This window comes from Lactuca serriola, chromosome 4, assembly GCF_051521515.1.
Source record: "Lactuca serriola cultivar US96UC23 chromosome 4, Lser_US96UC23_V15, whole genome shotgun sequence".
Classification (NCBI taxonomy): Eukaryota; Viridiplantae; Streptophyta; class Magnoliopsida; order Asterales; family Asteraceae; genus Lactuca; species Lactuca serriola.
The window spans coordinates 260434238-260441512 of NC_136411.1; positions in this window are offsets into that span (position 1 = coordinate 260434238).

Sequence of the window (7275 nt, forward strand, 5' to 3'; positions counted from 1 at the left end):
GAGGCGGTCTAGTCAGGCTGAAGGGTCATTATGCATGCAGTTTTGTATTTATAATATGATATCATTATATTTGTATGGCGTTGGTAATTTCGGGAAACTCACTAAGTTTCGGGCTTACAATTGTTGATTATGTTTTAGGTACTTCTGATGATAGAGTGAAGGTGAAAGTGTGATCGTACAACTCCTCATATCTAATGATTTTATGATTTAATTCGGGGGATATGTAACACCGTAAATTTTCAAACAAATTTTTCGTTTAAAAATCATATAATTCTCGTATCACGTTTCACGAAAATCACACTTAATTTATTTACAAAACATAACTCTATATTTATTTAATAATAACCCAGGATTCTCAAATCATAACTGTTTCTCTGGTGTGATCAACCGAGCCGGTGCCTTCCCGCGATTCTGAGAAAAACTTTAAACACATAACGCATAACACGGTAAGCACAAAGCTAATACCACACATATATCTCATCAGCCAATCGAGGCTATATCACTGTAAGACCCTCCGATCAATGTGTCTCAGTAGGACCCTCCCGTCCCACGGTTCGCTGGACCATCTGGTCTGGTCTGTAAAGCTCCGCATAGCGTAAATCACAAAGACATAATGTATAACATACAACATAAGGCAAAATAATATAATACTCAATGTAAACACATAAGAGCCTCCATTAACACCAAAGTACCACTATAGGTAAACTATAGTGAGAAGACCCACCTCAGACAACGAACAACCCATATAACATTGTTGCTACAGACCAGCCTGTAATCTTTGCGCCAAAACCACAATTAACCCATTTAGAAACTAAGTCATGACTCTCAGTCATTAACTCTAAAAGAAGACCACTAACCAGCCCATTAAAGCATAAACCCCATTAGGCCCACCAAGGCCCAATAATAAATGGGCTCACCCAAGGCCCACTCTCAAAAATAAATGGCAAGCACAACACAAGGGCCCAAGGCAAAATTATAATATTTCTCTACTCATAGTCTCTAATTCACAAGCCTAAAAATTCATACCCAACCATCACGGCCCATGATAAGACCCAACTCAAAAGCCCACAGTGAAGTTACACGTGGCGTACCTCTCTTGGTACGCTCAACGTACTCACGCATGCATGAAACTGATCGGGGCACCAACCTAGTACGTGAGGCGTCCTGGAACTTATGTTGGGCGAATGCCTAGTTTTTCTTTAGTCCATTATCTTGGTCGTAACCCATTAAGACCTTCACGCATTTCTCAGATCTGGACTCCCAATCATCTCTTACTCCATAAAGTTAGTGACTTTAAGCCTTTGCATGGCTGATAAGGTCACAAACACATAAAACTCTTATTCTCTTAACTCAAAATGCTCAAATGTCATGCATGGGTTAATTCTCACTTTCAATACCTCATTTTTATGGATCCTCTCCACTAGAAACACTTAAAAGGACAGACATTAAGCTCTAGAGTGCAACAACTCATAAACCCACAAGCTTTGGGACTAAAAGCCCTAAAATGGACCATATCATGCACAAAACAAAAAGGATGAGAAAGATTTGAGCTTTATACCTCCAAATGATGCTCCAACCATAGAAAAGCTCAGATCCAAATCCTGGACTCCAACTCTATTCTCTTCCATGCTCCTTCTTCACTCCAAAAATCCCACAATAACACTTATAAACTCACAATGGTCGCACACAAGTTCAAGAACGAGGATTAGGGTTTAGGAGGGTTTATTGACTGAGGATGGTGGCCAAGAATGAGGCCATCTTATTCTTTGTATGGGGACACTCCTCTCAATTAGGGTTTTCTTCTGTGCCTAGTACGCCCAGCATACCCTCTGGTATGCCCAGCGTACTAGGTGGCCCAGCTTAAAAGTCATGTGCATGAGTACATTAAGTGTACACACATGTACAACAAGCGTACTCCGCTGTCATCATTTTCAACTAAAGGACTTATCTTGCCAAATCATCAAACAACCATCGCTTCCTCTATATAACCCCGATTCATATGAACCTCAAACCCACGGATAGGTGACGAGATGCCCTAAGCTCCTAGCAACTTGCAACAACCCCGAGACTCCCTCATGCCTGGTTTGCAGCCAACGAACCCTAATCATGGATGATCTAAAACATGATGTTACAATTCTCCCCCACTTGAATTAGATTTCGCCCTCGAAATCGCTCCTTATCAACATATAAATCGAACCGATAACCCGAAAAGCACCACCGAAAGGACTTCATATCATACAACAATCTCTTCCAAAGATACCTGATCCCAGAAATAACTCTCGACCCCAACGAAGGGCAAACCCATCTGCTGCTGTGGTACTCGATCTGACTGTTTCTGAACTTTAAAACTTAAGTGGTCTGTCTCCCTACCTGTCACACCCCGAAAATCAAAGGCGGAAACATTTCCGGGGTGGACTCCACGTTGTGTATCAAATCCAATGTACATAGTAATCACAGTAAACAACCATTACATTACATATATATGAAATTTTACATTTGTTTCAAAAGTAAAGTTATACAAGATATACATATGCATCATATTAACAAAAGTTGAGACGAGTCTTCTGAGCACTCCGTCTTCACCAAAAGATATCACTGGGTACCTGTCTAACTTGGACCTGAGAATACAAGTAGATTGAAAATCAGCATAAAGCTGGTGAGTTCATAAGCGGTTTTGTTTTATGAAAATGTATCGGTTTCCTTTAGTTTTCCGAAAAGGTTTGTTATCCAAGAAAATCCCATATTTTCTTATGTAAAGTTAGTTTAGTTATCATTTGTTACCAATTCGATTACGTATTGTATTTTACCCCAGGAAAATCCCATATTTTCCTAATTGTAAGACCAGTTGTATATCACAAAGTATAGTTTAATACACAAAACTATATATTGAAAATCTTGGGATCACTATCCCGAAAGAGATATAAGATAGTTCGACACATATGAAAATACAGATTTAAGATCATGGGACTACCATCCCGGACTAGACACGAGATAATTTGATATATATGGAAATATAGATTGAAAACCATGGGATCACTATCCCGGACAAGGTATAGATTTAGACCATGGGATTATCATCCCGTACTTGATATAGATCGAAATCATGGGATTTCTATCCCGAAATATATATAGATTGAAAACCATGGGATAACTATCCCGGACAAGATATAGGTGTAAACCATGGGACTACTATCCCGTAATAGTTATAGATTCAAAACCATGGGATTACATTCCCATATAAGATATAGTTAAAAATCATGGGGCAAACATCCCGAATTAGATATGAAATACCATAATATACACGAATTGTAGATAGAAAGTAGTTTGATAACCTTGAGACTAACATCCCGAACTAATTACAAGATAGTTTGATATACTAAGAAATATATTTGAAAACCATGGGATCACTATCCCGGACGAGATACAAAATAGTTTGATAAAACCATGGGATCACTATCCCGAACGAGAGATAGATTCTAAAACCCAAGCTGTGAATAAACTTATGTTAATACATGTTGTGAGTTGGGTAACCATGCTAATACGACAACGAGACCTCCTTGACGCTTGTCAGACGTCGAATGATATCCAGAAATTTGTCACCCAAGGCGTGCCCGCCTAACTGTAGCTAGCAGTTAAGGTGTGGGATTATCAGTCCCGAATAGATCTATTCACAAATTCCTCGCTCTCCCTCCAGGAGACTCTGGTTACACTTCCGGGGAGGATTTACTGATCATCCATAAAGGGTAGTGACTATCTCACAAACTAGTACTAAACTATTCACAGGGTTCTCATACGATATCAACATACAGAAGATTATGAAACGTAATACATCGAATATAGATACATACAATGAAACTATCTGACAATACATTCAAATGATACTGAGATAAACTGAATCAGACATAGTTTATCTAATAACTTTATATAGATATCAGTACATGATAAAACGAATAGTAAAGAACCCCACATTATTCCCATAATAATTTGATTAGTTTGGTTATTTTCTTAACTAAAATACATTTAGTTGTAATTGATAAATCATTCCTTATGCTTAGCATAATACATAAGGAGTAAAAGAGTTTATAAGTTTGTCAGATATTATTTGAAACATATCAATGTTATGATTTGAAAACAGTTATAGTTTGCTTGTATTCCCCCCTGAAAACATTGAAAAACACGGAAAAGGGCGTAGGGGTATGAACTCACCGGACGAGATATGTGACGGTTTGGATGGTAAGAGTTGATCCGGGGCTTGTAAACACACGAGGTTCCTAAGTATAATGTAAAGATACACATTTGTATCTAATTAGGACTTAGATTGATTATTTGATAGGGACAATTGTTTCTAGTCGCGAAAACATTCCGATACAAGTGTTTGGAGGGACCCGGGGGACATTTAGGGACACATATAGTTAGGATATTGAATTTGGACTTCAAAGGAACACTCCTTAGGGAGTTTACGGCCACAAGACCCTCTACCCATGAGTTTACGGCCGTAAACTCATGGTGGGGTGAGATATGGCACAAAATGGCTTGTAACACTTAAGAGCATTTTTCTAGGTTTGGATTTAAAGGCTTGGAATGGATTTAAATCATCAAAATGACATATTTATGGGAGTTTACGACCTAGCATAGGCTCCTGGCCGTAAACTCCTTAATACTCTTGAAAATGATGTTAAATGATGCTAAAACAAATCACATGTGATTGGAAAAATTGTTTCAAGGCTCTACATGCATTTTCTTGATGTTTTGAAGAGATTTTTGGAGTTTACGGCCTATGAGACCCCTCTCATGGCTGTAAACTCTCTTAGAGAGTATTTCCATGTGTTTTAAAGCCAAAACTTGTTTGTATGGACTTCTAAAATTCATTCCAAGGCTTTAGGGGTGTTATAGGGGCTTTTTGACACTTTAAAATGAATTTATACCATATTTTAAGGAGTTCACGGCCCAAGATTTTGCCTTGACCGTAAACTCACAATAACCCCTCAAAATTTATGTTTCAAGTGTCCAAATGCTAAAACCAATATTCTATAATTCATATCTAAGCCTTATTAGTGATTTGGAAGGGTTTAAGGTCAAGAAAACCTTATAAACATGTGTTTACGGCCCAAGCTTGTGCCTCGGCCATAAACTCCTTCAAATCCTTTAAACTCCATGATTAAAATGTTATAAGTCCAATTCATGAAGCCATTAAGCCATATTTAAAGTCCAAATGTGTTTAGGAAAGGTTTTAGGGCTTAAAAACCCATTAACTATGAGTTTATGGCCTAAGCTTAATCCATGGCCGTAAACTCACATTCAAGGCTTTAAATCATGATTAAATCCCTAATTTGGTAGCCAAATATGCTATAGATTAAGGTTAGGAAGGTACCTTAGGGATTTGAGGCCTTAAAATTGAGTTTTGGACTCTTAAACTTTGGATTTTAGGAGAGAGGTTAGAGAGAGAGTAGAGAGAGGAAGAAAAAGCTTCAAATGGGTGCTTAAACACGTTTATATAGGTCCTAAAACTTGGACACGGTGAAATTCTACCCGATACCGACATTAAACGAGGCTTTAGGTCGCACCCGATTAAGTTTCCGTCACCCGGCGGGGACGTTTCTAAAACTTATGAAATAAATATTTTGGGTTAATTTCATGAATTCCAAAGGGGTTTGGACACTCATTAAATTATAATAAACATATAAGTGTAAATAATTTAACCGAAAGTGAAAACGGAACGAATTTGGTAACGGCGAATTTTTCGGGTAGAACGGGTTTTGGCGATGGACAACTTCGGATTGTTACATTATCCCCCCGTTAGAGGGAATTTCGTCCCGAAATTCAAAGAATAAGGTATAGATCATGAATTTGGAATGGGACACGAATGGATTTGTTACCTTGGATCTTCACTTTCTCAAGTGGAATCAGGTCTCTACTGGGCGTTCTAGCGAATTCTCACTATCGGGACGTGTATTTGTTTCGTACCTTGACTCTCTCTCAATCTATGATATCAATCGGTTTTCTCATGGAAGTTCCAAACCTGGACGACTTCGGTTTCCTCGAAGGAATCACTAGGGTCTCATTGGGTAGATGTTTCTATGGATTCGAGACGTGATGTACTGGATAGATGTTACCAAGCTCTGAAGGCAGCCGAAATCTGAGATTGCAGAATCGATTTCTACGAAGATTTTGAAAGGTCTGATGTGGGACTAAACTAGACGTTCGAATGAAATTCCCGGGAATCCTTCGGGACAGAGATTTAGAAGAAAGAGCTGCTAACTTCCCGTTTCTTAATGATCACAGAAACGAGGGATGTTTGGTAATTCATATCGGGAAAAACTTTTGAGTTTTAGAGCATGGAATGATACGAAGGTTTGATGCTGAAGGTCACGAGAACCGGGTCGGGAAAAGATCTAGACGAGCGACCCTTTCAAAACTAAAGACAACAACATGAACAAGACTCGGTCATTTCATGTCAATCATAGCATCAAAGTATTTTCGCAAAAAGTTTCCCATTTAATCGAATGGAACAGAATGATTCTCCGGACTGAGAATATAATCTATAGGTACGAAGTTAGTGTTCTCTATCTCATTGGTTAGTCGTCTTGATGATACACATTTCGATTACAAACGAAGGATTGAGCTTAGAAAATGTTCGAATAGATAGATAACATTTCCCTTTTAGTACTAAAATCGAAAAGAGTTGTTGGTATAAGAATTATCAAAGAGAAGTATACCTGCGGCGACAGAGGGATCAGTGGTTGCAGCTGCTTTGGGGCAATTCCTTTTGAAGTGCCCTGCTTCGCCACCATTGTAGCAGGATGGACTGATTCCCGCTCCGGATGGTTGGTTCGTTGATTTGGTTGGTTTTCTGCAGGTTCGAGCAAGATGGCCCTTCTTGCCACAGTTATCACAGATCCTTTCGCGACATGGACCGGGAATGCGGTGATGGTAGCTGCACTTACCACACCAAGGAAGGGTACCAGTGTATCCACTGGCGGGAGTTTGGGCCGTGGAACCTACAGCTGAAACAGCAACAGGGGCAGTAGCAGCATGGACTGCTACTATTTTCTGTTTCTTAGAAGACCCTTGCGTACTCGGGGCCTTCCGCTTGTTCCAAGATTTCTTTTTGCTTCCGCCTCCACTTGTGTCTGGCCCAGGAGTGGTAGCTTCCTCATCAGAGTTGTCTTCGTGATCGATCAGGATCTGTGCAAGACATTTTGCACTGTCATAGGTGTCTGGCTTCGCAGCCAAGACAATCCCTTTTGTTGGCTGGGTCAACCCCCAGATGAATCT